This window comes from Ambystoma mexicanum, chromosome 6p, assembly GCF_040938575.1.
Source record: "Ambystoma mexicanum isolate Mex_15411 chromosome 6p, UKY_AmexF1_1, whole genome shotgun sequence".
Classification (NCBI taxonomy): Eukaryota; Metazoa; Chordata; class Amphibia; order Caudata; family Ambystomatidae; genus Ambystoma; species Ambystoma mexicanum.
In genome coordinates this window covers 1,531,022,108-1,531,049,146 of record NC_090935.1, presented here as the reverse complement: position 1 = coordinate 1,531,049,146, position 27,039 = coordinate 1,531,022,108, and the positions used below count along the sequence as shown (strand labels likewise).

At 41.7% G+C, this 27,039-nt stretch overlaps 1 protein-coding gene across 3 annotated transcripts in view; it reads left to right on the top strand.

Annotated features, from left to right (window-relative positions):
* LOC138511080 (abnormal spindle-like microcephaly-associated protein homolog) overlaps positions 1–27,039 on the top strand; it is a 200,859-nt gene that overhangs the window by 107,977 nt on the left and 65,843 nt on the right. Inside the window, exon 3 of one of the 3 annotated variants that reach the window (XM_069626580.1) lies at positions 3,213–3,375. The exons of the other annotated variants lie outside the window; for them this stretch is intronic. The gene's annotated coding sequence lies outside the window, so the exon portion shown is untranslated. The remainder of the gene's footprint in view (positions 1–3,212; positions 3,376–27,039) is intronic. 3 annotated transcript variants of the gene reach the window in all.

Sequence of the window (27,039 nt, the reverse complement as noted above, 5' to 3'; positions counted from 1 at the left end):
AAATTGTAAAATTCGTGCATGAAGGTCACTATGTCTTGTTTGTGAAGGGATTTCACAAGTGACATATATTTGGATGAACTGTAAAACAGTGGCATCACTGTCTTGACCAGATTTAGGAGCATCTTTAATCCACAAAGGCATGTGGATGTGTGGTGCTCCTCTGGCTCGGTATTCTTTTCTCCAAAAGAAGTGTTGCACTTCTCTGAGGGGAGGAACAATTTTATTACAAATGAAGTGTAGTATAGCAATGAAGCGATGATGGAAATATCTTGATACATTTACAGGATCTAGACAGCAGAGTTCTACTGGTATTTTTATATCTATGTTTGTTTTGTTTTTGTTTGCTATACGTAGGAATTTGTGTAAATTTTCCCATGCATATTCTGCACAACTTAATGTCACAAACCATGTGGGTGGGCCAAGGTTTCTTATTATACAGCGTACATCTCCGTGATGTCAGAATCAGTATTCTTTTGTACCACGCATGTTTGCTAAAAGATTTGTAATGCTTGACTGTAAAACCTCATCTTTTTCTTGCACTTTTTGTAGTAATTGTGTAGCTGACATATTTTGAAAATGGGTACCATATTTCAATGTATGTGCAACTCCGTAGCATAGAGTTGCTAGTTCACTTTCAAAGAGAAGGTGGAATATGTATTCCACATTTTGTCTGAATCTGGGGTCTTCAGAATACATTTGTAAAGAGCGGTATTCTGATGCTGTTATTTGTGTGGGTCTTTCATTGTATATCCTCCTTTTCCAGTAGGAAAGAGTAGAGGAAAGGCACGTGCTTCTATACTTTTTTCCCATATGCTAATTGGAGATCCATTGGCTTGTGGCATTTGGTACCTTTCCAGTGCATCATCTATGGTGGGTTTAGAGTGTAATGGGTGAATTGTTTAATGGTCTAAAATATTGGATTCTGTAGCAGGATCTAGAAGTTGAAATTGACCAGTTTCTGATGAGTCTTGAATTATTTCAATGGTTTCCCTCAGGTTTTCTTCAATATCAATTTCTTTGTAGTATTCATTGTTGTCTGGTAGATATTGCAGGGCTTGTCTAACTTTATGTAAGTCCACAAGTTGTTGCCAAATTGTTTTGTCTTTTGTAGGTATGCCATTTACTAAGATAATTAAAGATTAATCTATTGGACGTTGCACTCCCAAAGTGTGTACATTTTCTTTGAGATCTAATGGAAAATAAACTACTTTGCCACAAATGCCTTTCACTAATTCAGAGGGAGGTAAGTTTGCTGTTTTTGGTTGAAGGCGTATTATTGCTTGAAATGGGTGCACTGTTTGAATTATGATGTTGTTGCAGGGGTATTGGTAGTGGGAATAATTCCAAGTTATTTGTGATAGCACGTGAAGGTGTTTGGTTGTTATCAAGTTTTGCAGTGCAGTAACTGCAAAGTATTAAGGGGTCAGTCATTTTGTATTTGTTTTCTGCTATAAGATAGAGTGCTAATTGGAACCACTTGGAATCTTCATTGTCTTATATTTTGTACGTTATGTCTACAGTTTTTGTGCTATTTTTATAAAAAGTCCTGCGGCAAAACACACACACACATGGTTTGGTACTTCAGCAGATGTACAATTAAACTTTAGTATTTCCTTTTTGTATATGTGTACTAGAAGGTTGCCATCTGTAAAGTTGTTGCTAGTCTGTTGTAAAGCTATTGCATTTTGTAAGTGGCTTTCACTTCTAAAATATTTTCTCTGGATATGCTCTATTTCTTCAAGTAGTTCTTTGGCTGTACCATGTAGTAGATTGTTATTTAAATTGGCTAGTGCTAAAGCAGGACTTTTGGCATAGTACAGTTTATGAACCAGATTTCTTACAATTGAATGGTGTGTTCATATCATTTTGATATGGTGGAAGGTGCTTTTGCAAATAGGTCCAGAAATGCAGGCTAATGAATGTCCTTGTAGTCCTGTGTATTTGCGCACTGGACAGGAGTCCATATTTTGTAGTAGTGTCATTTTGAATTTGTCTTTGCCTTTCACATACTGATTGAGGAACTGGCGTAAAGACTTGAAAGATTTTTTGGCTATGTTACACATTGATGTGCACTGCCATTTGTAGACTGGACGTATTGGTGCAGTGGAATGGAGAGTTGATACTAAGTTTTCTGGGGATATTTTTGTGAGCAACGTTTCTTGTTCCATAATGGTATTATTACGTTTTTTATACCCTCGTCCACTGCTATGTATGGCAATTGGGTTTATTTGCTTTTGTTTGTATGCTTCTTCATTGAAATATGGTTCTGTGCTTATGGTGTGACTCCATTCACCTCCACAGATGTTTGTGAGGCTACCTTTGTTGATATTCCTTTATTGAGAAGTATTTTTTGTAGTTTAGTGGTTTCCTTCTGTTTAAAATTAAAATAAATGATTTCCTTTTGAGAAGGATTGCACTGTCTGAGAGCTTCTAGGATTAATTTTCTACGGTAGGTTTTAAGGGTTAAGCTTGATTTCTCTACTGTTTTTATAAGGTTCTGAAGGACTCTGTGGCGGAACATATTTTGTAAAATAATTTTTTTGGTATGCTTACTTGTGGCTACATCAAGATTTATAGGTGCAGTGTTAGCACTACTGGTAGCTGCAGTCTTGTTAATCAGTTTCTATTTCGTTTTACATTTTGAAAGGGGCGGCAACCTTTCTGTACTGGAAGCTTGTTTTGTTTCGCTTAATGACTGTATTAGCTGTTTTGTTTGAACTTTTTGTACACATTCTGCTAGAGGTGAATGCTTATTTTGGAGACTTCTTTATTTTGTTTACTTTTGCTTTGCTTTCTACAGAGTTGCTTTTTGGTAGCAATTCTTTGGGGTCTGTTGGAGAAAAAAAGAAAGTATGGTTTGGGATCTTGTGCAGTGTATGTGTGCTTTGTGCATGAGTGTCTGAGTATGATGGTAAGGATGTATGTAGAGGTGTGATTGTGCAATGGGCTGCTACTTCAGGTTGGGAAGGCTATTCTTGTAATTGTGTGTTACTTTAATTGTGTTCAGATGACAATACAAAGTATGCACCTGGTGAGGGGAAGCACTAATACTGAATCTCATACAATTGTTTGTTCTTGTCAAGCTGATCAACACCTTTGAACCCCTCCCTTAACTCCTCCTCACCTCTTTCTTCTTTTGAATCCGTAGACGGTTCACTTTCCTTCTTATTGCGAAGCTTCCTTGTCTTCTTCTCCTTTCTTTCCTTCTTTAGATGTAAATAGGGGCGTGGCTCCTCAAAGGCCGTCGTGACCGGAAGGAACCAAGTCCCGGGGACCCCCAAGGAGCCAGTCCTAAGTCAGGGAAAAAGCCGGTTGGCAGAAAAAACCCTGAGTGCGGAGAATGATCCTCTTGATTGATTGGTTGAAATTCTGAAGGTTGGTAAGAAAAGTTGTTCGAGATTGTTTTCTGAACAAAGTTAAATAACTCCAGATCCTGAAGGTCGATATTCAGATGATGAGACAGGAACAGTGAAACTATGTCACAGGAATCTTTGGGTTAAGGAGTAATGCAGTTGTAGGAATCCACTGCCTGGCCAAGAATGGAGGACAGCCAGGCGTAAAGGTAAGGTGTCTTGCGGGATACTGGGGAAGAGACGGAATGCCCATGGAACGAGCAACTTCGCCAGACAGAATCCACAAGATAACAGCAAGCAAGAAAAGGTAGAGATAGATAGCTAATTAGAAATCGAAGCGAAATAGTAGCTGAGGGAAGTAACAGAGTAAAGAACAGGAAAGCAAGGGTAGCAAGGTAAGTAAACAAGGTAGAGAAAGTGAACCCATACCTCCTCAGTGAAATCTAAACAGCGCTCAATATAACCGTGCCCTAAAAATGAGAAAACACCTCGAGAGTGAAATGAAGTTCAGAATCAAGGCTCTAAGGAAGGAAGGAAAAAGTTAGTACAAAGTAGACTAAGAGTCGGGAAACTAGCGTTGGAAGTTCTTGCGAGAAAAGCGACGATACAACGCATCTGTGCTCTGGTGCGTGTGATGTATATACGTCGCGGTGGCAATCTTGGAACTAAAGCATAGACCGCTGAATGGCACTTCTTACTCCATATTGGGTGTGTCTCCATCGGCTCCATATCCAAGGCTGATGGATTACAGTTCTACAATACTAGAATACTACAGTATTTTATTTTTATTTAATTTTATACATGTGTAGAGCGCACTGCAGCTCATAGACATCGAGGCACTATTAAATGAAGGTGTACGCAGGCAAGATTATGAATACATAGAAGACATAAGGTACTTAGTTACAGAGAGAGAAATGGAGCGTGGTTACATGTTTGAGTAACAGTAAGAACATTATGGCAGTATTGCACTTAATCTTTTGGATGGAAAGAGTAGGTTTCTTCTGAGTTCTGGTTCATGCTTTTCCGGAGAGTGGTCTTGATTACAATTGTGAAAGAAAGAAGTTAGTAAATCTGTGTGTTAATAGCACTGTTGTTAATGTAGACATGGATTTCTTTGTTTTTGCAGTAGTAGTGCTTTCTGATAACTGTGCATAGCATGTATATGCACTTTCCTTTGACTATGTGCATTCTGTATATTTTACTTAGCATCTGTTAGTTGAACGTGCTTTAGAAATTATTACAATAGTAAGCACACAGAGCAGACTTGGCTTCTTAAGGCGGTGTTATTGGATTTTAGGAGATAGAAGAAATAATTGTATGCTTTTTTTTGCTATTTTTACAGGGTAAATGGTAGGAACTGTAGGGAAAAGCATGCAATGTATGCATTTGTGAAGGTATGGGAAATAAAGCAGAAGAATTTGATGGGTTCAGCAGCTTATTACTCAGCAGGTGATTACCAAACTACTGGGTAATCCTGTGGTGCGTGGAGATGGGAGAGTCTTAAATAAAGTAAGGGTTTAATGAAGGATCTGGTACTTGCGTTGCGGACTGAAGGGAAGGGGGGAGATGTTATATGTATTGCTTTAAAACACTGTACATAGTTGTACATGATGTGATAGACATGACTGCACCGGTGCATAGTTGAATGCTGTTGTAAATTCTAGAACAGAATTGGAAACCAGCTGGAATGAGAGAGCTGTCTAGATTGGAAGAACAGTTGTAGAGGCAGTGGTGTTGTTTCAGCTGGAAGCCTTTAAAATGATGTTGGCTATATGTATGCATGTATAAAGATGCATGTACTCATCCGGGCTGCGTGTCATTTTATAACACACTAGAAAGCCTTCTCCTATAATTATACATCTTTTAACATGAAATGACACTTTGTTACATAGCTGTGTGTGTTGTCTGATTACTATTATAACCATTTCTAAAGGAAGAACAAATGATAAAATGTATGTTAAATATGCAGAAGGTATAGAAAGGAAATTGTATGTACATCCTATGCACTATAATGCATTAAATGCTATTATGATTGAAATGTGGATAAATAGGTGGCAGTGGTTACAGAAATGATGGAATGAATGAACAAAATAATAGTTTGCAAATTACAGTTAGTAATATGGGTAAATACAAATTTGGAGAGCAGACAGATTTGCAAGTGACACTTGATCATAGCAGATGGAGAAATGACAGTAAGCTTTTTTTACAGGTTACACAGGGTAAGTGGCAGTTACTCTGTTTATATGCATTTGTATAAGAGCTGTACATGTACTGTGCAGAAAATAGTCATACCTGTAGTTTGTGTTTGTGCATGAATCTGCACGTAGAAATGTTGGAGAGTTTTGTAGTAGTTGCTGTAGGTGCTTTCCAATCACAGCCCGATTGTACTCAGAGTGATCAACAGTACATCTAAAGTGCTGAACTGTGATGATGGAGTTTGATGTAGAGTTCTTGGATGTGATTAGTGGCTGGTTGTGTGACTGCTTAACAGTAGCCAATGAGGGAATGGTGTAGAGAGTGAAGTGGAAAGGGTATAAGGGCTGCCACAGTGTTACGCACTCCACGGACACTGCGGCTGTTCGCGGACAGGGCGTGCCACATCTGGGGTTTCTCAGCAAATCCTGCATGGAAAGGGGACTGTAGGGATTAGCCAATCAGGTGTTGAGGTTCTGCTTTGTATTGAGAGAGGTTGTGTGTAGTGAAGATGGCAGAGGTGGAGAAAGTCAGGGTGTTGGTGTTTGGAGATATGTTTGTGAATGGTTTGGAGCAGTATGCTAAATGCAGGAATGTGGCTAACAATTTTGACGTAAAAGGAGTGGAGGTGGTGTGGAGCACTGTGACTGGTTTCAATTTGCAGGCAATGCTAGAAGTTTGTCAAGATATGGCTAGGGTTAACAGTCCACATGTGGTTGTCCTGCACTGTGGTGCTTTGCATTTGGGCTATGTCAGTGCCCCTGCTTTGTTGGAAGATCTTGAAAACTTGGTTCAGGCAGTAATGAAAGTACTTCCAAATGCCAAGGTTATTTTTTCTAGTTTGGTACCTAGGGCAATATGGGACAATATTTCTGTTTTTTGTCCTCAGCAAAATGTTGTTAGGTGTTTAATCAACCGAGGCATGTTTGCTTTTATGATTAGAGCTGGCATGTTCTTTTGCAACAATGCCAACATTGATTCTGGTAATGTTGTTTACTTTGAAGCAGATGGCATGTCTTTATCTATTATGGGAAATGCCATGCTGTTTTGGAACATAAGGATTGCTTTGGAGTAGCTAATGTGAAGATATTTGTAGGAAGATGAGGAAAAATAATAATAAAATGTACAAAATGAAAGATGTTTCTGAAGCATCTGCAAAAAAATAAAAGCAAGGCTCTTTTCAGAGCCAACCTCAAAGGGGAAATGTGGCACACTATTTAAATTTTCATTCCCCACTCTCAGATTTTTCAATTTGTCCACAGACACTGCAGTTGTCCGCGGACAGCGCTTATTACATACAGGGAATTTGAGGCTGAGAGGCATGCAAATGAGACTGTGCAGAGCAAGGGATTGGTCAATAAGGTTTACTGGGTGTGATGTGTAAGGAGAGACTTTGTCAGAAAGTCTTTTTCCTGAGAGGAGAGCAGATAGCTATGGCTGTGTGTATCAGAAAGCAGATTGTCTGGATTTTGGGAGATTTGTGGATAAATTGGTTGGGGGTGCATGCAGATCACTGTGGAGTGGCTGCACATCTTCGATTCCCTCATGCAGAAGTGCACTGGCATGGAGTGCGTGGAATGAAGTGGCTGGATTTGATAATTTGGTACCTCTTTGTGCTACTTTGGTGGCACAGTGTCATCCAGACATTATTAATATTCATTGTCGAGGGAACAGTTTAGGAAATGTCTCTGGCATCTCTTGGCAATTTGCAATGAAAGAAGGACTTGGGAAAGTCATAGACATGTTTCCAAAGTCCTGAGTAATTTTTTCTCGCATTGCGCAGAGACAAATGTGGCTGCGTTCTTCTTCATTTGGTCCACAAATGGAGAAAGCGAGGTATAATGTCAACAAGGCTGTTTGTGCCTTTTTGAGAGATGTGTTGGCATGTCTTCTTTTTCCCAATACAAATATTATGTTTCGTAGTACACACATTTTTCGCAGCGATGGAGTACATCTTAATTATGCTGGTAATCAGATTTTTCTGCTAAATATACAAAATGCATTGCAACCTTTTTTGGAATTACAGCAATCCATTTTGCAGTAGGTGTTGACCATTTGAAGTTTTCAAAACACAAAAAAACACCACAAAAAGGCTCTTTTCAGAGCCACCACTTCCTTGCAGAGGAAAGTGCAATGGTTCTGACAGGGCAGCACCCCAAAAATGTTAGAGTCCGCCGACCTTTACAAATGCACAGGGTCCTGCAGCATTTCATTGACACTTCTATTTTTGAACTGTGAAAGGCGGCTCTGAAAAGAGCCTTTTTTGTTTGGTTTTTGTTGTTTTATATTTTTTTGGTTTTTTAAACATGACACACAAGGAAAGGAAGGGAAAGGAGGGTAAGGAAAGGACACCAACCACGGTGCTAAGAAAGGGCAGGTGGAGAGAGGAAGATGTAGGGTGGGCCTTATTCAGGTAGGTAGCAGTTCTTCTCATGCTCCCGGACCACAGACTTGAAAGCATTTCAAAGGTTCTCCCCCCTGCAGAGTACTGCATCGCAGTACATGCACAATAAATGACCCTCGAAAGGTAAGGGTCATCAGCATCATGTATGCCCTGTGAGGCAGCTGGAGGGATACGCTGCCCCACAGGAGTGTCTCTTGTGGTGGCAGGAGCAGAAACGGAGGATGCTGCAGGAGAACTCAACCTACTATGTTTATCACAAGGTACAACCTTACGAATCGCCCCACCGTGGAACGACCTTAGGTGTTGCTTCATTGAGGTATTACCATAGCTGTACAAACCCGGTTTGCCATGACTCAGTACCAACTGGCACTGAGTGCAGCGCACCTTGTTTGCACAAGCTTTCAGTACTCCATCCAGAGTGGCAAACAACCTCCACACCCAAGATTCACGGTGAGAGCTAGTAGTAGGGACTTCCACTACCTCATCCTCATCATCCTCTTCATCACTCTCCTCTGCATCCTCACGCCTGTTCCCCTCTGCAGGCCCTTGGGGAGGTGGTGGTGGTGGAGGGAGTGGGGGTGGTTCTGAGACAGCAGTAGCACCAGTAGCAGCTATGGATGACATTAGGACAGCTGTCAGGAATGAGGAATAGCAAAAGCAGGTACAGCAAGGATCAATCTCCAGTAGTGCTGTGTCTTAGACAGAAAGACAGAATGAGGATCAGCTCTGGAGTGTGGCCTTTTATAGGGGATCTGGGGCATGCTTCGCGGACTCTCGCGCTCTCCGTGAACACTTCAAATACCAAGAAAGGGCTCAAAAAGTTCCAAAAAGTATGTAGATCATCAGGGACATTGTCTGCTACATGTGCAAGGGTGAACTTTCACTGGAAAATACCTTGGATTGCTCAAAAAATCACTTTTTAGGTGTCTGGGGACCCAGACAGTGTTCGCGAACAAGGACCCACCCTTGGCGTGGGTGCGGTCACATGATGACGTTGCGGACACGTTCGCGAATGAGGCGGCTGTCCGTAGGACACCAAATGTGCTGGGTCGGTTGTTCGCATGTGTGCGGGTGTTCTACGGACAGTGTTCCTGTCCCCGAACTAATTAAAAGTGCGACACACGTGCGGCGGACAGTTGCGGAAAGGCGCGATGTTCGTAGGAGCGAAAGGTGTGATACGCATGCGCGCGGGTGTTCTACAGACAGTGTTCAGGTCACCGAACAAAATAAATGTGCATCACAACTTTGCGGACAGGCGGAGGGGATGTGTGTTCTACGGACATATTCATTCTGGTTGCGGACAATGCGAACAGGGGTAATGTTCTTAGGACACCTTAATATGAATAGTTACGAACATGCAGACGGATTTAGTGTCCTGCGGACACCCCCATTTTGACTACGGACAGTGCAAACAGGTATAGTGTCCTTAGGACCCCCCCTTTTCAGTTAATTGTGTACAGGCGGACATCTTGTGTGTCCTAGGGGCACCTCCATTTTGATTGCGGACAGTGCGAACAGGTACATTGTCCTTAGGACATCCCCATTTCGGTTAATTGTGGACAGGCGGACATCTTGTGTGTCCTAAGGACACCTCCATTTTAATTGCGAACAGGTACAGTGTCCTTAGGACACCCCCATTTTGGTTAATTGCGAACATCCCGGACATCCACGCTGTCCGCGGACTCCCTAACTGCATTTTTTTTTTAAAAAAAAGACATAGAGGAATATAGTAACATCACACATAATATTTTATTATTGTATAAAAATATAAAAATTATGAAAGAGAGGGGGAAGCAGAAACTGATACAAATAAAGGGGAATTAGGGATTTGTACATGTTGGATAGTAGGGGAGGAAGGGATTGAAGTCTCATAATGTTTTTCTTGCTGGGGAGTTTTTGGAGATGTTTGGCTGGGACATGGAGAAGGGGTAAAGGTACATGTGGGACAGTGATATTTAATTTTTTCCTTTATATGGTCCTCCACGAAATGTTTTAAAAGAATGACATTTCTCATTAATAGATCAATTTTTTGCTCCACACGCTGCAAATGAGTTTCCAAGGTGTCTGTTTCTGTATTATGTTTAATGTCTGTATGGTCGGTTAAAAAAAATATGTTAAGTACACATAGAGTAATGGTTATTAATTGGTTTATTTACAGAAGTGTAGTCTCTACCATTAGTATCACTGTTTTCACTCATTTCCTCCCGGGGAAAATTTTCTATGTAAATAACAAAAAAAAATACTTTTAGTGTACCTAATACAGAAAGTTTATAAATATATAAAATGAATGTAGTGTACTTACTAGTTTCTTTTTAAGTTTTGTTGTTACTGCTGCGTAGGTGTGCTGTTCATTTTTCCTGTGCAGTTTCTGTGAGGTAATTCTGCTGGAGGCATATTTATTTTCTTTTGGTATGTTCCATTATGTTGCATATGCTATGTAATTGGACTGTTAGTGTCTTACATATACAGTTTCACTTCTTATTTATTATTGAAAGTAATTTATTTATGTGCTGCTTTTTGAACATATTTAGTGTTTTTTTGCATGATATAACAAGGTAAGATACCCCCTGAGTTTTTGGATAGTGTTGATTTTGTCCGAGTCCGTCCGCGGACATGCGCACGGTCTGCGATCATCAGAACCACTAGCATAGGACAGGGGGTTCAGTATGTTATATGTAACATTTATTTAAACTAAGGGAATCCTACTAAACACCTATCAAATTTATGCTATCGTTATGGTTAAGTTGCGCTACTAAAAACCTATGAAATTCGGTGAAAAAACTTTGTTAAAGGGATGTTATGGTTACACGTAAAACCGAAAACCACCTGAAATTCGACAGTTATGCTAAGCTAAGCAACCATAACTCGCGCCACCACCGTGCACTGCTGAGACTAACACCCAGGACATCAAAGATGACAACACAAAAACAAAGTTTTTTTTACTGATATATATATAATGCAGTTAATAGATATTAAGGGATAATCAAGTGTAGGTGGTTCAAAAAACACTTTGTAGGAAATATTCATTGATAGAACATCTGGATTGGGGGGTAGCAAAACTTCCAGGGGGTTTTGGTGAGGTAGGGTAAAAGGGAAAGGTAATTAATTTGGTCAGTAAGGACCCTATTTCCCGGGCGGAACGAGGGCGCACTAATGGAATGCAAAGAGGCAAAATCCAGTTAGAAATAGTACAGAAAATAGGTCAAAAGCCAGGTAATCAGCAAGCAGTAAGTACAATAAAGGGTTAATCCAAAAAGCAGAGTCGAATTACCAAAGCCAGGGTCGAGAATCACATAGAGTTCAGGAATGGAGGCAGCAGAGCAGGAGATCGGAAACCAGGAAAGCAGAGCAGAACGTTGATTATCAAGGAAGCGAGGAACAAAAAAACTTCAACCAGAAGCATCAGCCGATTGTAATGCACACGTATTTAAGCGTGTCGGCCTGGCACCTTCTATGATGACGTGCATCATGTGAAAGGTCGCAGAGGTTGCCTGACCATGGCAACCAATTGGGGGCATGATAACTTTGAAGGATCGGGCCACTTGAGACCGTGACTGTCTCGAAGGCGCCATGGCAACTGCCAGAAGCGTCCAGCGGGCACGTGTCTGCTCTGTGTATGCACACAGCAGCGGCAGAGGACGGTGGGAACGGGTACCATTTCATAAGGAATGACTGGGCCAAAGGTATGATGGCTCATGCAATACAAAATCTATGTTCAACATTCAGAAACTGGGTCAAATTTAGAAGAGCCTCATTGTTACAGAATGATTGTGAAAACATGCTGAACGTTATGACTACAAAGAACTCTTCTACGTTTTGTAGACTAACGGCAATATGTTTTCTCAAGCAGCAATTCAAAATAATGCAGTTTCCGAGCCTGAGTGGGTTTCTTATTTTGAAACTGCTTTCACCACTGATATTTCCAAATCAAGGTTTTAATTTTTCAGAAAGAATAATGAATGTCAATTGGAAGTTGATCTGGTGACAATTTTTGAGATTATTAGAAAAATCAGTACATCAAGGATGGCCGGTCCCAACAAGCTCTGAAACCTTGTAATTCGTAGTAACTGACATCTCTGGTCTTGTATGTTAACTTCTCTGTTTAAGAATGTGGTGGAGAGTAACCATTTCCCTGACTCCTGGCAGATAGCACATGTAGTGCCGATTTATAAAAAGAGGCCTAGAACCGACCCTAAAAATGATCTTCCGATCTCCATTTTGGACACTGCCAGCAAGTGTTTGCCACCCTGCTGTTGGGCGCTTCGGAAATATGGGCTAAAGCACAGGACAACATCAAAAATGGCAAACAGGGTACAGGAAAGCCTACAGGAAAGCCATGGGAACACCATTAATTGGATTCCTTTTAAAGTGTATTCAATCACTTGCATGGACAAAAAATACAACAGTGTTCAGAGCAATGATTGATCTGTCCTCCGTCGGGAATTACTATGGAAGAAGTTGCAAGGATGGGGAACCTCTTCAGGTCTCTTGAAATTAATAGTTGCTCTTCATGCAGTCTCTACCCCTCCTGTTGCCTCCCAGGCTCTTTGCAATGCCCTTGCCTCTCACTACATTTCAAAAACCAAGGACATCCTGTCCCCCCTCTCCACCCCCACCCCCTCCTCCCCTCTCCATCTGTGCTTGCTGACCCTTCTTTAGCCACCCCCACCATCCTTCTCGTCCTTTCCTCTTTTCTCCCCTGACAAAGTCGCTAGACAAGTCCGATCTATGAAAGCCTTGTCAAAACAGGTTCATCCCTGTTCCTCTAAACCCATCAAGGACCACATTGACACCCTTGCTCCGGCCCTTGCTGATTTCTGCAACCACTCCTTTGCCTCAGGATCCTTCCCCTCCCCTCTGAAGCACTCCCTTGTGCATCCTCTTCTCAAGAAACCCACAGCTGATCCTTCTTGTCCAGCTAACTAACGCCCAATTTCCATTACTCCCTTTCTGGGCAAACTCCTGGAAAAGTTGGCCATCTCTCTGCTTAACCTTCATTCCAATTCTGTTGGCTTTCTCCATGATCATCAGTCTGGCTTCAGAGCTGCCAGAAGCACGGAAACTGCTCTCCTGAACATCCGTTAAGATCTGCTCTCCATCCTTGACTCTAACATTCTCTCTGTCCTCATCCTCCTCGATCTCTCTTCTGCCTTCGACATGGTCCACCATACCATCCTGCTCAACCGTCTCCGTGAAAACCTGGGGGTCACTGATCAGGCTCTGGCCTGGCTGACCTCTTTCCTCTCTGATCGACCCTCCCAGGTCCAACTTGGGTCCTTCCTATCATCTATCTTCCTCTCTACCTGTGGTGTTCCCCAGGGGTCTAACCTCTTGCCCTGGCTTTTCAATGATTACCTGGCAACTCTCACCCACTGCATTGCCATTTTTTGCTCAAATTTCCAGTGCCACGCTGACGACACTAAAATCATTTTCAGGCTGCCCTCAGCCACCCCCTCTACATCTCTCATCTCTGATTGCATAACTGCCATTCAAGATTGGTGTGCTACCAATGATCTTTGTCTGAATGCCATCAAGACGGAGATCCTCCTCATCGGCACACCTTCACCATCCTTTCCCCTCACTCTCTGGACAGCTTCCCTTGGCCCTCCTCCTACCCCCACCTGCGAGGCTAAGAACCTTGGGGTCATCTTTTATTCCACCCTTTCCTTCTCCACCCACATCTCTGAGGTCTCTAAAAAGTCAACCTTCCTACTGCACTCCTCAGAGGTACTCTGCCTTTCCTCTCCTTCCCCCAGAAGCTCATGGTATCCCAAGCTCTGGTTCTTTCTAGGTTCGACTATTGTAACAGCCTCTTTCTAAATCTACCTGCCTCTGCTCTCCGCCCTCTGCAACTAACCCAGAACAGCACTGCAAGACTTGTCCTTGGCCTCAAGCCCTGGGATCGTATCTCTCCAGCTCTGAAATCTCTCCATTGGCTCCCAGTGAATGCAAGGATTAAATTCAAAACCCTCTGTATTGTCCACAAGGCTTTCTGGGGCTGGGTCCAAAATACCTTCAGCTATGCCTACGCAAATACCTCCGCTCTCGAGCTCTTTGCTCTACCTCTAACTCCATCAGGGCCAGTCGTTTTAACAAGCTGGGGGTAGATCTCTGTCTTCGGCTGGGGCCTCCCTCTGGAACAGCCTCCCTGCCACTCTAAAACTTGAGGAGAGCCATCTCCGGTTCCGGAAGCACCTCAAGACCTTCCTCTTTTCTTATGCCTTTGCCCCCCTCTCTCCCCTGCTGATCTGTTCTCTCTTGGTACTGTGTACCTGGCCACCCTCTGTCCTCCGGGCCCAGGTATCTGCTCACCCTGCCACCCTCCCGCACTGCCTCCGGGCCACCCCTTGCACTGGGGCCTGTATCTGTACCCATACAGCCCCCCTTTTCTTCCTGCACTTATCAGACCTACCCTGTCTGCTGCCTTAAACATAACACTTGCAAATTGCTGGCTGCACTAGCACTGTTTGTTGCCTTTATTATTTATTTATTTATTATTATTTATTTGTTTCTCCTCTGCTTCGCACTTTCCACTTTTCACCCCTCCCCCTCTCCCATGCACTTGCACGTTCTCAATGTCACTGGGCCTAGTAAGTTCGCTGTTTTGTTCTCCCCTGTTCCCCTCCCTTGCCTTGTCGCGCTCTGAAACACTTGTGTACGAGCGCAATAGAAATAAAATATCAATATCAATATCATGAGCATTCTGTCATGCAGGTGTGATTAAATCAGGAAGGTTTGTTGTCATGTAGGCTTCCTGTTAGAAGGGGCTTCGACAGGGCTGCATACTTGCCCCCACCCACTTCAATTTGTATAAATCATACAAATAAGCCACAAATTATAAACACCATTGGGCTAACAAACGAAGTAGAAACTCGTATTTCGAGCACTGCTGCTAGACCAGATGCATTAAACATTATTGCAGAGAATTAAACTGATGCTATGGAGGCACTATGTAATGAACTATCGATGATTGACAGTCCCCCTATTATGTGCAATAAAAAACCACTGAAACGTTTCATTGTCACCAAGGGCGACATAAGTAGGAAGCGGGTGGACTTTTCTAATAAAACCTCTGAGTTTCTCCCAGGTAGCCATGACACCATGATCAGGGCATCACCCGCCTCTGGCCATACAGTAGTAATAAAGGATCAGGGTGACGGTGCCATATGCCAAGTGACTTTACTTGGCCCAATGGAAAAATGGGTACGCCGGCCTCAGCCTAAATCATACAGCTTTCATCCTGTACTGGCCGTACCTAGTCAAAATATAAATACTAACTTGTTAAGGAGGAGGGCTGAAAATGTTAGCACAGGTGTTGAAGATACTGGACATTTGGCTGAAACATCGTCCACACCCACGCCCATTCACTGCGGTGTCCCACAGGGGTCCTGTACCTCACCAACCCTCTACAACATTTTCACACTCCCACTCTTCAGTGACCTTGATGATCACAGTGTAACATACACCAACTACGCCGATGATATGCAAGTGTTACTCCCACTCACCGGCTCCTATGAAGAAGATGCTGCCACACTCAACAAGATCTATGCCATCATCCAGGCCTGGATGGGGGCCACTGGCCTTTGTCTCAATGGAGACAAGACTGAGATACTCCTGGTAGGTCCTAAACAAATCCCCAACAAATTGGACAGCAAATACTCCTCATTCATCATCGACAACACCACTATCTCAACATCAGAGGCAGACAAAACTCTAGGAGTTTACATAGACGCCACCCTGTCCATGACAAGACAAGTCAGCGCCATAGCCACATTGGCCGCACTAACCACAAAGATCATAAACACAGTCAAACCCTACCTCTTTCCCAAAAACTGCCTGTTCATAGCTAGAGCCACAATAGGTGCAAGGTTAGACTACTGTAAGGTCCTGTTCCTAGGCACATCATCAAAAAACCAGAAGAAACTCCAAACCATACAAAACAACACCATCAGAGCTGCCGTCAGCATTTCCAAGAGAGAGCACATATCCCAAGCAAGGAGGGACGCCCACAGGCTCCCAGTTAAAGATCACATCCTTTTTAAAGCCCTCTCAATCACACACTCATGCCTCGCCAACACAGCACCACCCTACCTCTCTGAAATCATTCACTGCGCAACCTCTGAAAGGCCCAAGTGAACCCAACACTGTAACCATTGTAAATGTGGGATCAGTCCCTGTTGGTGCGCTAGTGACCACTCTCGATTGGTTCCAAAACCAGCCTTTAAAATTAATTCTGATTATCCTGGCAGCAAAACAAATACTACCCCCTCAAACTTCCCACAAAGTTTGTATATAACATGGAAAATGTAGAATTAAGCTTCGGGGGAGTATCTTGCACTGTAGGTCAGTCCTTTCAATGCAAAAAATATTTCAAACAAATGTAGCATATGTTCAAATCATGTGAGATTTTGAATGATGTTTATTTTCCAAAAGAACAACAGCCGACACTTGTTTCGACCCCTGGTCATTGTCAAGGCTGTATACATCATATGTAAAACATAACAACATTGGTGACAATGTACATGACAGTAAAATTATCATTAGATCATAGAGTTAAACATAAAAACATAAAAAACATAAAAAAAGGAGATAAGTCATACCATATTGTATCATGTAACAGGTCAGGATTTGATGGTTGGAGTCAGAGCAGGATGACAATTCAATACCAAATGATAGAAAGAAAATATAAAGTTGCAATAAGCAAATTGGCAATTGTTGTCCTTCCATTGTATTCAATATGCACTGATATATGGTCTTGAGAAATTTACCCTTGATACATAAACACCAAGCTTATGCAGGGTTTGTGAGATATTCCATCAGTCAGTACCCGATATGACCAAAGTATAACAGGAATTTAGAGATCTAAATAATGTATGCTGTGTGTACTGAAATAATTAGAATGAAGCCTACTCACCCTGAAGTTAGATCCAATGTCATTAACGACTAGTAGTTATAATTCTCTCATGAGACCACTTGGACATCAAACGTATTTCCAGAAGAAATGGTTATTGGTACTTCTGAAGTGAATGAACATATATGTATCAATCTATGATGAACTATTTGGTGGCATGGACTGTGAAGTGATAATACAATAATTGTCTTACCTTATTATGGAATGGCGGATTTACAAGCAAATTGAGTTTCAATGGGCCATTTCTGGCATGAGTATCTTTATGTGGCCTGTGAAAAACATATGTAAAATTTTTGTATAGTCATATGATATAGCCCTTAGATTTAAATCAATACCCATGTGTGTCTAATATCGGGTTACTGAAGAATGGCACCGCACAAACACTTAAGAATGGTTTTGTAACTAACTTATTTATGTTTAAAGAAACACATGCATTTCATGGTCGCAATTCAAACCCACTTGGGTGCATCTTAAGAAACATATTAGTTTACACTCCTGTTGCATCAATTTGAGCAAAACATTGCCTCCTCTTTTGCCTAACTTAGCCTTCATTTGTCCAATGAAACAAATATCATTGCTATTGTGCATTTGGTGACGTTCTCGCCAATGAATGGCCAACGGTGATTTGGGGTCATTGTTTCTTAAACTAGACATGTTTACCTTTCATCAATAATGACATATACATCCTTTGTTGCCAATAACAGATATAGTGCGCTGATAATGCGCGTCGTCATGTTTACATTGATGACGTCACCCGTTACGGGCACCATTTTGTGTGGTGCTTTAGCCGCGATCGCGGCCGAAAAGCATTGCTGAAGGAGCGGAAAGGGACTGCTCCACAGACTGGAACCAGGGATTTATCCCCACAAATAGAAGGTATAGAATTTTGTGATGCAATTATTTGAATTGGGTTTTTTTCTCTCGATGGGTCTCCTTGGGGGAACAAGGTGCTGTTCATGGTTATATGGGGCCACATTTCAATTTATCATTTTCAATGTTATCTTTCACTCATCCATTTCTCACCAACAAGACATTACTATAAAGGGCACAGTTTTTTTCTTGCTAAATGGAGCATTGTGCACACATATATTAGGAGTAAAAATCACCTTTTATGGGTATTGATTTAAATCTAAGGGCTATGTCATATGACTATACAAAAATTTTACATATATTTTTCACAGGCCACATAAAGATACTCATGCCAGAAATGGCCCATTAAAACTCAGTTTGCTTGTAAATCCGTCATTCCATAATAAGGTAAGACAATTATTGTATTCTCACTTCACAGTCCATGCCACCAAATAGTTAATCATAGATTGATACATGTATGTTCATTCACTGCAGAAGTACCAATAATCATTTCTTCTGGAAATACGTTTGATGTCCAAGTGGTCTCATGAGAGAATTATAACTACTAGTCGTTAATGACATTGGATCTAACTTCAGGGTGAGTAGGCTTCATTCTAATTATTTCAGTACACACAGCATACATTATTTAGATCTCTAAATTCCTGTTATATTTTGGTCAGTGCCCCCCCAAACCCCCCCTTTACTTAAATAATCATACCCCAACCTGCACAAACACACCCCCTAAAAAAAATTTAAAAAATGTTGGCGATGAAAGGGTCGGCGATGAAAAGTCCCACGATGAAACGAAGAAATGCGTGTATACCGTCGAAACACGTGTCGGCTGTTGTTCTTTTGGAAAATAAACATCATTCAAAATCTCACATGATTTGGACATATGCTACGTTTGTTTGAAATATTTTTTGCATTGAAAGGACTGACCTAGAGCGCAAGACACTCCCCCGAAGCTTAATTCTTAATAATCAACACTGTAACTAGCCTGCAGTCCCAACCTTCAGAAGATCTAAAGCAGGAGGCACAAGCTTCACAGTCTTAGCCCAAAAAACTGAAATGCACTATCACCAGAACCCAGGAAAGAAACCTCACGCAGAGTGTTTCGAAAAGCTTTGAAAACTCAATCTTACACAGTCCCACCCGCCCAAATACACATATCCAATTTGGGCACTTGTCTGCTAACCATAACTCCTATCTATGTTTAGAAACACCACTGTTGATTGTGCTTAATTGTATTCAGAAATGCATCATGTAAGAAGTAAAATGTACATTTATTTTTGTCCGTCTAAGCAAGCAAACTGCAACAGCGCCACAATGCCCAAGGGCCGTTGAGCGCTTTATAAATTCAAATAAATAAATAAAATAAATAAACACCAGCAGGTGTCCAGATCTTGTCCAGCTGTGCCCAACAGATTGATCCTGTTTTCTCACCAGGTACGCTTGTAAAATTTGAAGAAATTGATCCCAGAAGGGAAAGTCCTTTTTGTAATCATACTACTCACCTCTCATTATGGAAAGATACTCCATTACTAACTCTGACATTGTTTGTATTTAGCTACCCAAGAGGGATAGCCCTCAAAACTGGGTGCTTATAAAATGTAGATCTCCTGCAGTTGTCTCACTTTTATGGACTTGTATTGACAGGTTGAAATGAATTGGATTAAGACTTATAAATTGTAATAGGAGGAATAAGGAAAGGTATTTCCTCCCCAAAACTCCTCTACACTCTACGGCCTCGGTGAACAGGTTTCCTTAACTGGAAATAGGAAGGCCTATCATAAATCTAAAGTAACCTATCCCTATCCCATGAGTGCTAGGTTAATAGAGTTCAGTGAAAAATAAGCCAAGGTCCAGAATAATATGTGACTATGACAATAGGACACTATTATTAATTGGTTAAGCTGGAATACACGTGGATTTCGATCTTCCCTTTCCCATCCCTTCGGTATAACATCTATTAAGGCTAGTGATATCCTCCTGTTACAGGAGACCTGGGCTAATGATGAATTTACAATTGATGGTTATAACATTCTGTACTCCCCCACCATATGTGGAAATAAGGGTAGACCACGGGGCGGCCTGGCTATTGGTGCCCAGGCCAAATACATATTAAAAGCGTATGATTTGTACATTCCCTGCTTATTTCTCATGGCTGCCACACTTCTTGATTGTAATAACACAGTTCTTATTATCTATGTTTATGATCTGTTGGCAGGACTTATACCTTTAAGGGGTGGAGCTATAATTGCAGGTGACCTGAATGCTCTGCATCTTTTGAAAAATGTGATCAGCACATTAGATGCGGGGGACCACACGGGTTAGGACAGCGACACGCAGACTCCCTCCTTTATTGATACTGATTGGATGAGATTGTTTGAAGGGCACAATCTTAAGTGTTTAAATACTAAAGGTAGTGATAATACCACTTCCAAAGTCACTTGGACCAATGGAACTAGTATATCATGTTTGGATTACATTTTCATTGAAAATTGCTGCTGGGAAAAAATGTGTCCCGCTTATTGTGACTCCTAATTCAGTTAGCGATCATGCTACACTATGTTGGAGCTATAAATTGGTTGTGCCCAGATATTAGAAAAGCATACAGCACCTTGTCTCTGCGAGTACACAAGGACATTGGATTATGCTGCGTGACAGGAATATAACTTGAATTAGTAATGTTGTGCTGAATAACCAGCCCATATCTGAAGAATGGTTGGCTGACCAAAATTGCGACCTCTCTCATGCAATGCTATTTTTGAATTGCCAGCTGTATATGAGTTATAATACCAAAATCTCATTACATAGCCAGCAAGGACATTTTATATTGTTGTCCATCATGCTAAAAAGACCCATAGGAATTCACTCAATACCATCAAGAAATCTAAAATGTTTACCGACCAGGAGAAAAAGAGCCTATCAACTAACCTTGCTACTAGGTATAAGAACTGACGACGCAGCTATACATTCTCAGTGATGGGGGCTGACTGGAAATATTTGTTTTGCTTAGAAGCAATGAGAACAACACATTCTGGTCAGAAATTAGAACTTATATCAATCATGCATCCAAACTAGAACTAAATCCTATTTGCATATTGGGATGGAATGACACCATCAAAAACCTGTATGACATACCAAGTTTGGATAAAATCTCAATCCCTCATATCACTAGTTCAGCCTTCAATGCGGCCTTTCTACAAGAGGATATTGAAGTTATTATTAAATCATTGAATAGTTCCCTCGCACCTTGACCAGATATGATGGCCAATGTGATATTTAAGGCAAATCTGGAATTCTGGGCATTTGTATTAGAAAGATTGTTTTCACACATTTTAAAGACCGGTAACATTCCACTAAGCTGGAGAAAATACATTCTTATTCCTGTTTTTAAAAAGGGCGGATAAACCAATCTGCAAAATTATAGATTACTTGCTATGTTAGACATCAGTTCAACATTTTTCACTTCTATCTTGCTGAAAAATCAATCTAAGTGGGCCTTAGCAAAAAATCTTCTTTCACCTTTTCAAACGGGTTTCCGGAAAGAATATAGTACCTTACATAATCTCAGTGCTTTTCAAACTATTGCGGCCCATTGTCAGGATAGTAACTATGGCATTTAATACTTATGTTTTGTGGACTTCACTAAAGCGTTTGATACAGTGTCTCAAAGTCGATTGTGGACTAAATTGGCAAGGTGGGGTTTGCTCACACCCTTCTCTATTTTCTTATTTCACTCTACACCAGTACATCAGTAACATATTTTATAAATCAATCTGGAAAGACGACTGATGATACAAGTACTAATATGGGGCTAAAACAGGGTTGGGCTCTGGCCCCCTAATTGTACAGTTTATATGTCTCAGATATGGGGCTTTCTATAGAAACCAAACATAACTACCCACCTTGCCTAGATAATATGCCAGTTTCTTGGATTGGTTATGCAGATGACACAATTCTGCTAGATAGAACGCCCATAGGATTACCGCGGTCTCTAGATGCACTTGCGGTCTATAGGGAGAAAAATCATCTTCGAGTAAATGGCTCTAAAACAAAAAGTTTAGTATTTAGTAAGAAAAGAAAAGTCAAATATAATTTTAATTGGTGTTGTGACGGTATACGCCTTGAAGTCATTGATAAGTATCTATACTTGGGGGTACCACTTTGTAATATGTCCACTCTGAAATTGTATGGTAATTTTGTGCAAACGAAAATAATGAAGAAATGGTGGATACTTAAGAGTTTATGCATAACAAGGGCTATCTTAATATTGAAGGCCTTGTTGCTATGTATTGCAAGAACATTCTCCCCAGGATCTCATATGGCCTCCCATGTTTAAGCCAACAGATGATGACCTGGGTAGATAGAGTTGAAGGTAAAATGTTGCTTTCTATTTTAGGAGTGCCATCTTCAGTGCCAATAGAGGCCCTAAGGTGTGAACTTGGGGTTCCCTCTACTCGCTCGCTTTGGCTGCACCAGCGATTTAAGTTGTTTCTCACTATCTATAAAGCTGCACCCTCATCAAACAGTTTATTAAGCTATCTAGCTTGGTTGTACAGCAAGCACTGTACTAATATTTTCCTTATCCAATTACGTGAGACAGCTATGGGTATATTGGTACTACAGTGGAAGAGTTGATCACGCTCCTTATGCGCATATTATTCTCAAAAGAAAAAATAGTAATGACGATTTTATTTCAATTATTTTGTATTTAAGCAAAAGATAAATTATACTGTTTTTAGCACGCAAGGTTTTTATCGGGATCACCATCCCACCTGCCTAACTAAGTTAATGTCTTCCGAGATCTGCAGATTCATTATATATCTACGTTTGAAACTTCTCCCTACTCTGGAACATACAGGTCGGTGGTCTAAGATGGCACGTAAGGAAATAACTTGTTGCTTGTGTAATTTGAAGCTTGAGTCCTCCCATCATCTACTTACTCAATGCTAAAGCTTAATTGCCTGTTATATTAAAAGCTATAGCTCTTTTGTACACAATTTATGCTCCATCCAAAAAGATCAATTTTGGAGCTTGATATATGGAGCTGAAAGCATTACGATTTCTAAAGCCGCTTTCCTTATGTGGAAGGTAGCACTACATTGAATATTAAATGGCGTAAGTTAAATATATTATACTTCGAATGACACTATTATTTTTAATTGTGTTACAAATGAACAGCTTTTTCTCTCTCCTTTTAAGTAGATATTTATATGTAATATGTTTCATAATGTTCTTATGATATTTATTATTTTTGTGAATGATGTATTTAGACTTTTAATGATGTTATAGGTATTTCTTGTTGGCAAATGTTTTGTTGAATGAATGGTACGGTTAGAACAAATAGAACAGGGCTACTGGATATTTTTAAACAAATTCCAGGATTAAGATCTCTAAATTCTGATGACATAGAGTGCCTCACCTTGCCACAGCACAATAACAATTGAATATAATATCTAATCTTATATGGAAACAGCGCCAGGACCTGATGACTTTGGGTTATGTCCTATGAAATCCTTAGACGAAGCCAATGAACTTATATTATATTGCATACAAATGCCCGTTGAGGTTGTCGAAGATCAGCTGTGGGGCAAACATACATTGTGAAAAACTGTATTGGGGAATCTCAGATCGCAACCCTTATGAAAGGAAGGCAGGATTGGTCATGAGTTGAACCAGCATTGAAAAAAATCATGGCCACAGAATGGGGGCTGTCCCAATCATAGCGATAAATCAATTAGTATAATGACATGGAATGTATGCGTGTTTAGGAATTTGTATTCATGGTTTTATAGCACAGCATATTGTAAGAGATCAATGATCATTATGCTTCAGGAAACAATGGCGGGATTGGAATTTAAACTCAATGGATATGAAACCTATACCTGTCCGGCAAATCGGGCTGTTGCAGGTCGTCCAAGTGGGGGGGCTTACAATTGCAATCAATAGGAATTTAAAAACGGAAACACAACTGGTCCACTCCTCTGATGGCTTGTTAGCTGTCAAAGTTGATTTCATGGAGGAAAGAAAAATATACTATCCTATTTGTGAACTTGTACTGCAACCCCGCTAGATATAAGCTGGAGGAATTTCTATTAAAAATAATGAAACTTCTTGAGGACTGGGCTATATCATCTCCCAATAGTCGAATCATCATAGGGGGGACTTCAATTGTGATTGTTTGGACAGCTATAAAATTAATAATGGATCCATCACGAACAATACAATCACGAAAAGTGGTCGAAAGGGCAGTACATGGGATACCTATTTTGCGGAATGGGAGCTATTGCAATTAGATATGAAAGAGGAAGATCATACTTTAACATACACTTGACTCAGAGGTAGTCTCTTTTCTAAGATAAACTATTTCTATGTGTCCCCCATCAATTAAATGTAATTGCGGACGATTGAAAATTGTAGACCCCCGGCTGTCAGGATTAAGGTTTGGGGCAGGAAGAGACGTGTGCGACTCAGAAAATGCTAGCATTGCACTTGTAGCTATGGAAGGATTACAATTCCCAGCAGCAGTGGAGCGAATTGTAGTCCTATGGTGTGCGCGGGTTCCCTGCTGATTGTAATTACTGAGGTACTACTTTACACGCGAGCCACCCGTGCCCAGGTGCAGATTATTGAAGCGTTTGGCGCAGTCACAGCGACATTTTGGGGAAAACTCAGGAAGGTGGGGACGCCAGAGGAAAGCTGCAGTATATGCAGCCCGGGTCGCGGTTGTGATTGGACACCGGAGTTGAGTGGCAGTCAACCCGGGTCGTGACGGTGAGAGAACCCTGCCATTTCGGCATCATCTCTTCTGGTCCGGGTAGTCCAGTGGGGCTCCCGGACAATAAGCTAAGTGACCGCATGTCTTGTTTTAAAGTTGCTGCATCTTTGTACTGAACTCTCTGAAAGCTCACGAGTCAGAGTGTTGTCCTGTTAAAATCTGTGTACATGTACTAGTGCTGTTTATGTAGTCTCCCAAGCTCGCCATCCTTGGGGGAAGGAACGGTGGGGGAAAAACAGATGTACAGGAGACACTATTTAGGGTTACAGAGAACATTAGGAGTCAGCAGAAATATGCTGAACTCCTGCATCATTTCGAGTGGTGTGTGAGAGCATAGCACACTACTTCTGCAGTAGAGTGGGTCGAGAGAGACCTGGGTTACGTTTATGTCAAACGCATACATGTCACACTGTGTTTCGCTTTGCTTGCCCAAAGGGCCATGAGTTTTGTTTCTCATAGGGTCAATCCCTTGTTTGTTCCATGCTGTTGCTTCAGTGTCACTATGTGCATTCCACTATGTGCCGGCTCACCACTTAGCATGTTTGATTGACAGCTAGGCTGAATGAATGGGGGTTTGCTGCATAAAAGCAGGGCTTTGGGGACTGGAACTTCAGAAGTCGTCATAGGACCTAAGAATCCGAGGAGGGAGAAGCTGAGCCAACCTGCAATGATGACACCACCGGTGGAGCAGCTCTGAACCGTCTCACCACTTTTCCCGACGACAGAGGAGATCTCCAGTCCGGAGAGTCTTCTTCCTTTGACTGGTGGGGATAACCAGTTTTGCCTTCTTTTCACCTTCCTGGAGCATCTCGTGGCCGCCTTGCCCATGCCAAGCACCCCGGCAACCGGAATACCACGGCTTACCACTATCGCGAAGAGAAGGGTAGTACCTTTTAACTGAAGAACTCCGCGGCTGGTTTCTTCCCAGGCAGTGCAACGACCTTCATCTTTCCTCCGCGGCGAGACCTCCGCTTCCTCTGGACGAAACACCGACTTGCACCCGCTGCCAGGAACAACTGCCCCCGCTGGAGCTTCCTTCACACTTAAGGTACTGTGTCCCGCCTGGCTTCCCTTGCGACAGATCGTTCGGGGTGACAGTAAAGCCTCGACTTTCTAACCTGGGCTGGCCTGGGACAACCTAGCTAACTTTTCCTGACTTTAATTTCATTCTTTGTGTGCAAACTATCTACAAGACTCTTTGGGCATAACCCCACTGTGTGAAGCTGGACCCCTTCTGCTTGCTCTCTCCAGGAGTGGTTCTTGCAATTGACTTCCTTGCTCCCCAGTAGAACTCTGCCTATCCTGCCTTACTGTGGTTCTTTTAAAAGTATTGAAATTTGTGTGCTTCCATAACTCTGCCTTTTTCCCCTCCCTTTTTAATAACTCATTAGAGTGCCATCTTATGTTAAGCGCTCACCTCTGTCTGAAAATAAGTGGTGTTTCTCATTAAGACTTGTCTAATAAGTAATGAGGGTTGTATATATATATATATAATAGCGACTGTGTGCTGAATTTACTTTTCTCTTTGTGCTAGTGTAATTTACAAGTGTGTCTTTAAATAAATAACTATAGACTTTTACACCAAAGCTGTGGTCAGTGTTTGCTTGTGCTACTGTATCCCTGTACCTATTGTGTATACTCTATATACTGCCTAACTCTTCTTGAGGGAAGTCTGACTGCTCAGCCACAGCTACCAAGTGAATCTGTGTGGTACAGACTGCTACCAAGTGGGTTTACTGCCAAACACCTGTAGTCTTAAGTCTTTTGCAGTGGTCCCACGGGAACTGCACAGGTTTCTGCCTGACAATCCACATTATCTCCCTAATCCTTCCTCCCCTATTGGCTGCCACATGGTTTTCTGTTATTCCAGACATCAGGCGCCCCTGCCAACCACTGTGGGAGGGTCGAATCTGTTCGGCTTCTGTGGTTCGGGGGAAGGTGTCGATACTCTCTCCCCTTTTGGATTCTTGACATAATAATCCGCCCCATAGTCAGGTTATATTTACCACCCAAGCCAAATGGAGACAAATCCTACCCCTTTACCAGAGGTGCTAAGGACGTTAAAAATATTCAAATTTAGTTAGCCCATGCAAGGCAGGAATCCATCACATTAAAGGCTCAGGTGCAGGGGTTAGTGTCACAAGGTACCCATTTAGAATGCGGTAATGCCGGACCTTCGGCAGGGGCAGCGGCGGGCAGGTCACCTAAAGTTACTGTGCAACCACCAATCAGTGTTCCGCTGGCAGCACCGGAAAGGTTTGCCGTAGACCCTACAAAGTACATGATGTTTTTGACGCAATGCAGGTTGCATTTTCTGTGTAAACCTGCAGCCTTTGAAACAATTCAAGCATGGACAGCTTTTGTGATTTCCTATTTGACAGGAAATGTGGCCGCATGGGCTATGCCATTGGTTCAAAAAGGTGACCCTTTAGTATGTAATTGTGAGGGGTTTTTGACTGAGTTTGGCCAGTCGTTTGATAGGCGTAGCTGCCACAGGATAAAGAATTATTGGCACTACGTCAGGGGGCACGCGATTTAGTGTCAT